Raw genomic sequence first — 8,550 nt, forward strand, 5'->3', positions numbered from 1 at the left:
ACTGGGTAGAGGGAGATTTCAGCGGTATGAGAGCGTAGTCTGGAAACCACATGGCAACAGTACGGAATCAGCACCGCTAGTATGTTTTTTATGGGCAGCCCATGATGAGACTTCGAAGGGTGTATTCGGGAACTGAGGAGAGAGGCCAAGGGGAAGGTGCGAGTGCAACGGATTCCGGTCAACATCCTGGACTCACCAACCTCCCCACCACAGACACCCTCACCCACACTGACCCCTCCCCCACACTGACCCCTCCCCCCACATGACCCTTCCCACAACACTGACCCCCCCTATCCTCCCACAATGACACCCTCACTCACCCTCACCCCTCACACTCCCCCCGGGGGGGGGGGGCGACTGACCTCACACCCCCGACAATGAACCCTCTACACACTGACCCCTCACACCACACTGACCCCTCCCGCCACAATGACCCCTCCCCCCACACTGACCCCTCCCGCCCACACTGACCCCTCCCCACCACGGACCCTCTCCCCAGACGACCCCCCATCCGCCACCTGACCCCTCCCCACACTGACCCCCATCCCACCCCCACAATGACTCCTTCCCCTCCTCCCTCACTGACCCCCTCCCTCTTCCCCCCACACCACTGACCCCCCACCTCCCCCGCACTGACCCTCCCCCCTCACACTGACCTCTCCTGAACCCTCTCCACACCGACCCCCTACCCCCACCACTTGACCCCACAAGCCCCACACGGACCACCTCCCCCACACTGACCCGTCCACCCAACACTGACCCCTCCCTACAATGACCCCTTCCCCCTCCCACACACTTTTTTTGCCCCCTCCCCCCACAAGGCCCCACCCCCCACTGACCCACACTGACCTCCTCCCCCCCACACTGACCCCTCCCCCCACTACTGACCCCTCGCCCCCACACTGGCCCCCCCTCCCCCCCCACGAACCCGCTTCTCCCACCACTGACTCCCTCCCCCACACAGGACCCCTCCCCCCACACGGGCCCCTCCCCCCACAATGACCCCCTTCCCCCCACCTGACCCCCTCCCCCACACCACACACTGGCCACTCCCCCCCACACTGACCACCCTTCCATCCCCAACATGACCCCTACTCCCCCACACTTGCCCTCCCCCCACACTGAACCCCTCCCCCCACAATGACCCTCAACCCACCCCCAAAACACTGACCCATCCCCCACACTGACCACTCCCCCCCCACTGGCCCCTCCCCCCACACTGACACCGCCTCACCCCCACACTGACCCCTCCCCCACACTGACCCCTCCCCCCACACTGACCCCTCCCCCCACACTGACCCCTACCCACACACTGACCCCTCCCCCCACACTGAACCCTCCCCCCACACACTGACCGCTCCCCCCAACAATGACCCCCTCCAACACACTGGCCCCACCCCCCACACTGACCAACTCACCCCCACACTGACCCCCCTCCCCCCCCACCACTGACCGCTCCCCCCACAATGACCCCTCACCCCACACTGACCCCTCCCCCCCACACTGGCCCCGTCCCCCCACACTGACCCCAACCCCCACACTGACCACCACCCACCCCCACCCCCACGACTGGCCCCTCCTCCCCCACCTCCCCCACACTGACCCCTCACCCCCACAGACCCTCACCCCCACCACTCCCCACACCTGACCCCTCCCCCCACACTGACCCCTCCCCCCCACACTGACCCACCTCCCCCCCCAACGACGACCCCTCCCCCCACACCTGACCCCTCACCCCCCCTGACCCCTCACCCCACCAAACACTGACCCCTCCCCCCCCAACTCACCCTCCCCCACACTGACCACTCCCCCAACCCCCCCCCACACGACCCCTCCTCCCCAACACTGACCCCCCCACCCCACACGACCCCTCCCCCCACACTGACCCCTCCCCCCACACTGACCCCTCACCCCCAACACTGACCCCTCCCCCCACCTGACCCCTCACCCACACTGACCCTCCCCCCACACTGACCGCTCCCCCCACACTGACCCCTCCCCCACACTGACCCCTCCCCCCCCCCACACTGACCCCTCCACCACCGGACCCCTCCCCCACACTGACCCCTCCCTCCCCCAAACTGACCCCTCCCCACCACTGACCCCCTCCTCCCACACTGACCCCCTCCCCCACACTGAAACCCTCCCCCACTGACCCCTCCTCCACTACACCTGACCCCTCCCCTTCCCCACACACTGACCCCTCCCCCACTGAACCCTCTCCCCACACTGACCCCTCCCCCACACTGAACCCCTCCCCCACACGACCCCTCACCCTACACTGACCCCTCCCCCTCCCCCACACTGACCCCTCCCACCACTGACCCCCTCCCCCCACACTGACACCCTCCCCCCACACTGACCCCTCCCCCCCACTGACCCCTCCCCCACACTGCATTCTTTGCCACACGAAGGCTGTGGAGGCCATCAGTCATTCATATTTAAGGCAGAGATAGATATATTCTTGATTAGTACAGGTGTCGGGGGTTATGGGCAGAATGGGGTTTGGAGAGAGAGATAGATCAACCGTGATTGAGTGGCGAGTAGACTTCATGGGCCGATGGCCTAATTCTGCTCCCTATCACTTTGATCTTAAATTCATGTTCATAAGTTCTATTATTGGAATGGAGCTGATCCCAAAACCGTGACTCTATAACTGGTTTAGGCGAAGCTGAAGTACGTGGCATGGTTATGCTGCTGGCCTTGCCGAGGCAGGGTGAGGTGTAGATGGAGGCAGCGTGAGGTGTAAGATAACGTCCAGTAAAAGTCTGATCAAAGTTAGTTGGATCAACAGATAGATAGGTGTGGATGCCACTTGCCTGAGATTGTCGGGTAACTCTGCCCTTCCCGCATAGCCAGGGTTCATGGTGATAAACACAGGGCTACGAAACAGTCCAGCGATATCCTGTCTTCCCTTCAAACACAAATGTCCTTCACCTGCTCTGACACAGCTCGCTGGATGGTTTGAATCTGTTGTGCAACAACAGAGAGGGACTGCAATGCAGAGGGAAGATTCTTTATGAACGATCAGGAACCTAAAGTAACCCCTCACCTTCTGACGAGACACAAAATGCTGGAGTAACTCAGCGAACAACAAGCAGCATCTCTGGAGAGAAGATCTTTCCTACATCCTCACGCCATGAAAATGTGGGGAAGCATAGAAGAAATGCACGAAACATTGGGCCTGCAACTATCTTGCACTCAACATTATTCATACTATTTAAGAATAAGGGGTAAGCCATTTAGAAGGAGATGAGGAAAAACGTTTCACCCAGAGAGTTGGGACTCTGCCCCAGGGGATATGGAGAAGGCAGGACGGGGTGGTAATGATGGGGGATGATCAGCCAAGATCACTTTGAATGGTTGGGGTTGGCTCGAAGGGCCAAAATGGCATGCACCTGCGCCTATTGTCTATTGTCTATTTGTGCTAAGGCGGTGGAGCAGATTCTCTGGATGCTTTCAAGTGAGAGTTAGATAGAGCTCTTAAAGATAGCGGGGTCAAGGGAATATGGGGAGAAGGCAGGAACGGGGTGGGGTACTGATTGTGGATGCTCAGCCATGATCACAGTGAATTGGCGGTGCTGGCTGGAAGGCCACGACGATGGCCTACTCCTGTATCTGTTGTCTATTATCCCTTTATCTTGTATTAGTCTTGGGATTAGTTACCTCCAACGCGATGCGATTAAATTCATCGAAGCAAGCCCAAGCACCGGACTGTGCCCAGGACCTTTGAAGAACTTCCCCATTGCCTTGTAGTCCAGCCCGTCAGAGCAGGTTTTTAACCACAACGCACTGTGAACTAGAGGTGGCGAACAGTCGTTGTGAAGCATTAAAGTGACACCACGCATGATAAATGTATTGTTAGCCCCGTCAAGAGACACATCGTGCAGCATTCCATCCCGACCTACGGTTGCTTGTCGGTTTCATGAGTTTGTATGTTCTGCACGTGATCTGCGTGGGGTTTTCTCAGGATCTCCAGTTTCCTCCCACACTCCAAAGACATTTGTAGGTTAACTAGCTTCGGCAAGAATTGTAAAATTGTCAAGAGTGGTGTGTGTGGGGCAGTGTGAGTGGGCGGGGATCCACTGCTCGGCACGATCAATGGGGCGAAGGGCCTGTTTACTGCAATATATCTCTAACGAAAACGAATCTAACAGTCCAACACAAAACTTGCAGTTGAACTTTCACATTTTCCCCCTCAATAAGGGATGGATACAACTGTTCTACTCACTCTCCATATCAAGGTAATTCTAATCTCATCAAATATTACCATCTGGTTTGGGAATTGCTCTGCCAAGGACAAGAAGGCTCTGCAGAGAGTAGTGCGTTCGGCCGAACGCACTATGGGAACTTCACTCGCCCCCTGCAGGAACTATACAACAGGAGGTGCAACTCCAGAGCAAATAAAATCCCTCTTCCACACCTGCAACGGACGGTTCCAGCTGCTACGGTCAGGCAAACGCCACCGTTGCCATGCAGTGAGAACGGAGAGGTTGAGAAGGAGTTTCTTCCCGGAGGCAATTCGGACTGTAAACGCCTTTCTCACCAGGGACTAACTCTACAGAACGTTTATCCTGCTAGTATTTATTATGTAAAAGAATATGTGTGTTATGATTGTGTTTATAATTTGTTTGGTTGTTTTGTTGTTTGTCTTTTGCACAAAAGTCCGCGAGCATTGCCACTTTCATTTCACTGCACATCTCGTATGTGTATGTGACAAAGAAACTTGACTTGACTTGACTTGACTTACTTACTTACTCTGTCAATGGGCCCGGAGGCCCTGCTAAATGAAGTGTACTGCCCACCACAGTCCCAAACACTGCGTGAGGATTTAACCTGACCTCAATGTAAGGGCGGCACGGTGACGCAGCGGGTAGAGTTGCTGCCGTGACAGCGCCAGCTACCCGAGTTCCATCATGACTCTACGGGTGCTTTGTCTGTACCCAGTTGGTACGTTCTCCCCGTGACCTGCGTGGATTTTCTCCGAGTGCTCCGGTTTTCTCCTGCACTCCAAAGACGTACAGGTTTGTAGGTTCATTGGCTTGGGTATATATTGTAAAATGAACCCTAGTTGTGTAGGATAGTGTTAATGTACAGGGTGATCGCTGGTCGATGCGGACTCGGTGGGCCCGAAGGGCCTGTTTTCCACGCTGTATCTCCAAACTAAACTAAACTAACCACTCTTGATCCTCAAACACTGGCTTAATCCTCTTGGATAGACACAAAAAGCTGAAGTAACCTCAGCGGGGGAGAGAAGGAAAGAATAGGTGATGTTTGGGTCGAGGGTTCTTCTTCAGACTGAAAAGAGGCGTCTCACGTTGAACTGTTACCTATTCCCATTCTCTAGAGATGCTCCATGACCCGCTGGGGCTATGCAGCCTTTTGTGTCTATCTTCGGTGAACACCAGCATCAGTGGTTCCTTAATACACCACATAATCCTTGTACCTGTTTGGCCACTGCTTTTGCCAGGTCCTTGCAGGTTCTGTTTTTCCCAGTTCCTGCAGGTCCCTCCGGGGCCCCTCCCAGGTTGGAGCTGCAGTGCTCCCATTAATGTCCTGGAATGCAGAAGAACGATAGAAACATGGTTCAAGGTAGATTCAAATCATAGACAACATTTTGTGTAATCCAGCATTTCCAGTTCCACCAGGGACAGTTTCTTCTTCCGCAGCTGTTATTCAGGCGGCAATGCAATCACCCTACCAAAACCAGAGAAGCATGTACTGAAACTACTATCTACCTCATTGTTGACACCACGGCTATCTTTATTGGCACTTACTAGCTTTACCTTGCACTAAAAATTATTCCCCTTACCTGGATCTATCTATACATTGTTGGATGGCTGAATTTGTAAATCATGGATTTCCTTGTGCTGGCTTATGGTTAGCACGCAACAAAACGTCGGTGCACGTTAACAATACAATAAACTCAACGTGCTACCCAATAATATGGCTTCCCTTTATACAAGAGATTCCATGACACCCACCACCTCCACGCACAAACCTCTCTTCACATTTAAGATAGGACCACAAAAGTGCTGGAGTAACTCAGCGGGGGACAGGCAGCATCTCTGGAAGAGAAGGAATGGGTTACGTTTCGGTTTGAGCCAAGTCTTCAGACCTGAGAATCAGGGACGAGAACTACTAGGGTATGACAAAGGTACAGAATAAACTCAGAGCCCAAACGGCACCGATGCTTTACATTTAGTGTGAGTTTCGAAAAATCCAGCGCGGAGGACAGTGCCTCGGCCCCACTGTCCACACCACCCAGCGATCCCCACACACTTAATACTATCCTACAAGTCCAAACTATGGCCAATTTACAGAGCCAATAAACCTACACGCCATCACATCTTTGGGAATACGGGAGTAAACTGGAGCACCCCTAGAGTCCATAGAGTGATACAGTGTGGAAAACAGGCCATTCGGCCAAACTTGCTCACACTGCCAACATATCCCACCGCTAAACTATTCCCACCAGCCAGCATTTGGGCCATGTCCATCCATGACATGTTCCTTCCCATGTACCTTGTCGACTGTCTTAACTGTTTCCAAAACATTGGGCTAGTGCCTGCCTCAAACTAATTTCGTCTGGCACGCTCGTTCATACCCGCGCACAGCATCTTGTGTGAAGAGGGTGCTCTCTCAGATTGCTAGTATATCCTTCACCCTTCACCTTAAACATCAACACAGGTCAGGTGGAGATGTAAACTACTGCCGTTCGTACACAACACCTGTAGTCAGGATTGACCCCGGGTATCTAGCACTGTAGGCAGCAGCTCTATCGCTGCACCACCGTGCCAGAGAACTGGGTTGGGCCTGTGGGTTTAATTTGCCTTAGTGGAAACATGGTGTGGACACAGGGTGAAAGTGGCAACGTGCGACTGAAAACAGTGGTGATATCATCGATCTGCCTCCCTTATGCCAACCGGGTGGATACAGGGTCGGTGCGGAAAGCTCCCAGAATCTTGAAAGTGCCAAAACCCACCATGCATGACCCCATCTTCCAGCCTCAGCAAACCCTAGATATAGGGTCTCACTTGGGGGACAGACATAGATCTGTTCAGGAGCATGAATGATGGTTTCCACAAGGGCTCAGTCCCATCTCCCCTACTCTTAAACATTTATGTGAGGGACACGCCAACTACCTCATCCAGGCAGTTTGCACATGCAGATGACCTTGCCCTTGCCTACCAGGGAGCGCCCTTGATGATAGCAGCAGAAATCCTAATCAAACAAGACTTGAAGGGGGATGGAGGCTTACTGTCACCTTTGGCGACTTTCGCCCCAACCCTCTAATCCACACTGTCCATGCCTTTCACCTCAGCAATAGGACCCATTCCATGCAAAGCCGACGAGTGTCATTTTGGTGTTAAGCTCGAGTGAAGAATGATGAATTCCCCAAGTACCCGGAGTATTCACCCTGGATCGCAACCTCAAATATCGTGAATAATCTGAAGCGGGTTGGCTGAGAAACTGAAAGCAAGGGTTGAAATCACCATGAAATGTGCTGGCAAACACATGGGGATCCAATGCACACACAACTCCATACCGCACTTAGCCCTAGTCTAATCTCAACACCGATCGTTTTGCTCAACAGCTTGGCTAATAGCGGCCAAACCAAAGGAGTTGACGCTGTCGTTACCCGCAATGCGGGTCATCGCGGAACGTTTTAAGTCAACAACCTTTGCAGTGGCTCCCTGTCCTCTCTCATATTTGCCGCTCCCCAGCATACGCCAGAAGGGAGAGGATGTTGAAAGATTTGTGCACCATCGAGGCAACCCTGAGCTTCCCCATCCCATGCTGACTTGAACAACATGCGCCTGAAGTCCCGCAAACCGTCTGGTCTTCCGTTTAAACCCCTGGAAGACTTTGACTCCAAGACTGAGTGCGCCGAGCCTGGAAGATGCCGCACCAACAACGGAGTTCACAACCTTCCTTCTGATTGCCCCCCCCTCTGTGCCCCTCCCCCTTCCCTCTCAACCTCTACGACTACACATCCTTACCCAGGACCCTGTTACCACCAGCCACATTTGTTTTCCTTGGACTTGCCCCTGTGCCTCCATCTCGTCTGGTACTCATGGCTTCCAGTCCAGTTCCTTTCCTCCCCGTTCGGACCCCAGGCCAGATATCGGATAACCGACGAGGCTATCCACCGTCATACAACAACAATTCTCCCACCAGGCACTGAGATCCGCCTGCTGTGATGCACCAGCACCCAGCAGGACCTCGCATTGAACTCTCCCGAAACTGCGGCCTCACTCACCCGGTGGCCAGACATGCAAACGGACCCCAAACTCTACTCATCTGCTGGAAGATCCACGTCTTCAATCAACGATTCCTGGCCCAACCCTTAACTCCACCAAAAGACCTGAACCTAGTCGCCGATCCAGGCTGCTCCGCCACGCGACACTCCGCCATTCGAAAAACGCCCGCAGACATCGTGGCCCCAACGATGGCCCGCGTTGCCTGCCCAGAGTCCCGCGACGCTATCTTGGCCACGAGGGGCAAGCTCCAGCATTTCCCAGGACCCGCCTTCGCCGATCTCCACGT

This window comes from Leucoraja erinacea, unplaced genomic scaffold, assembly GCF_028641065.1.
Source record: "Leucoraja erinacea ecotype New England unplaced genomic scaffold, Leri_hhj_1 Leri_1175S, whole genome shotgun sequence".
Taxonomy (NCBI): domain Eukaryota; kingdom Metazoa; phylum Chordata; class Chondrichthyes; order Rajiformes; family Rajidae; genus Leucoraja; species Leucoraja erinaceus.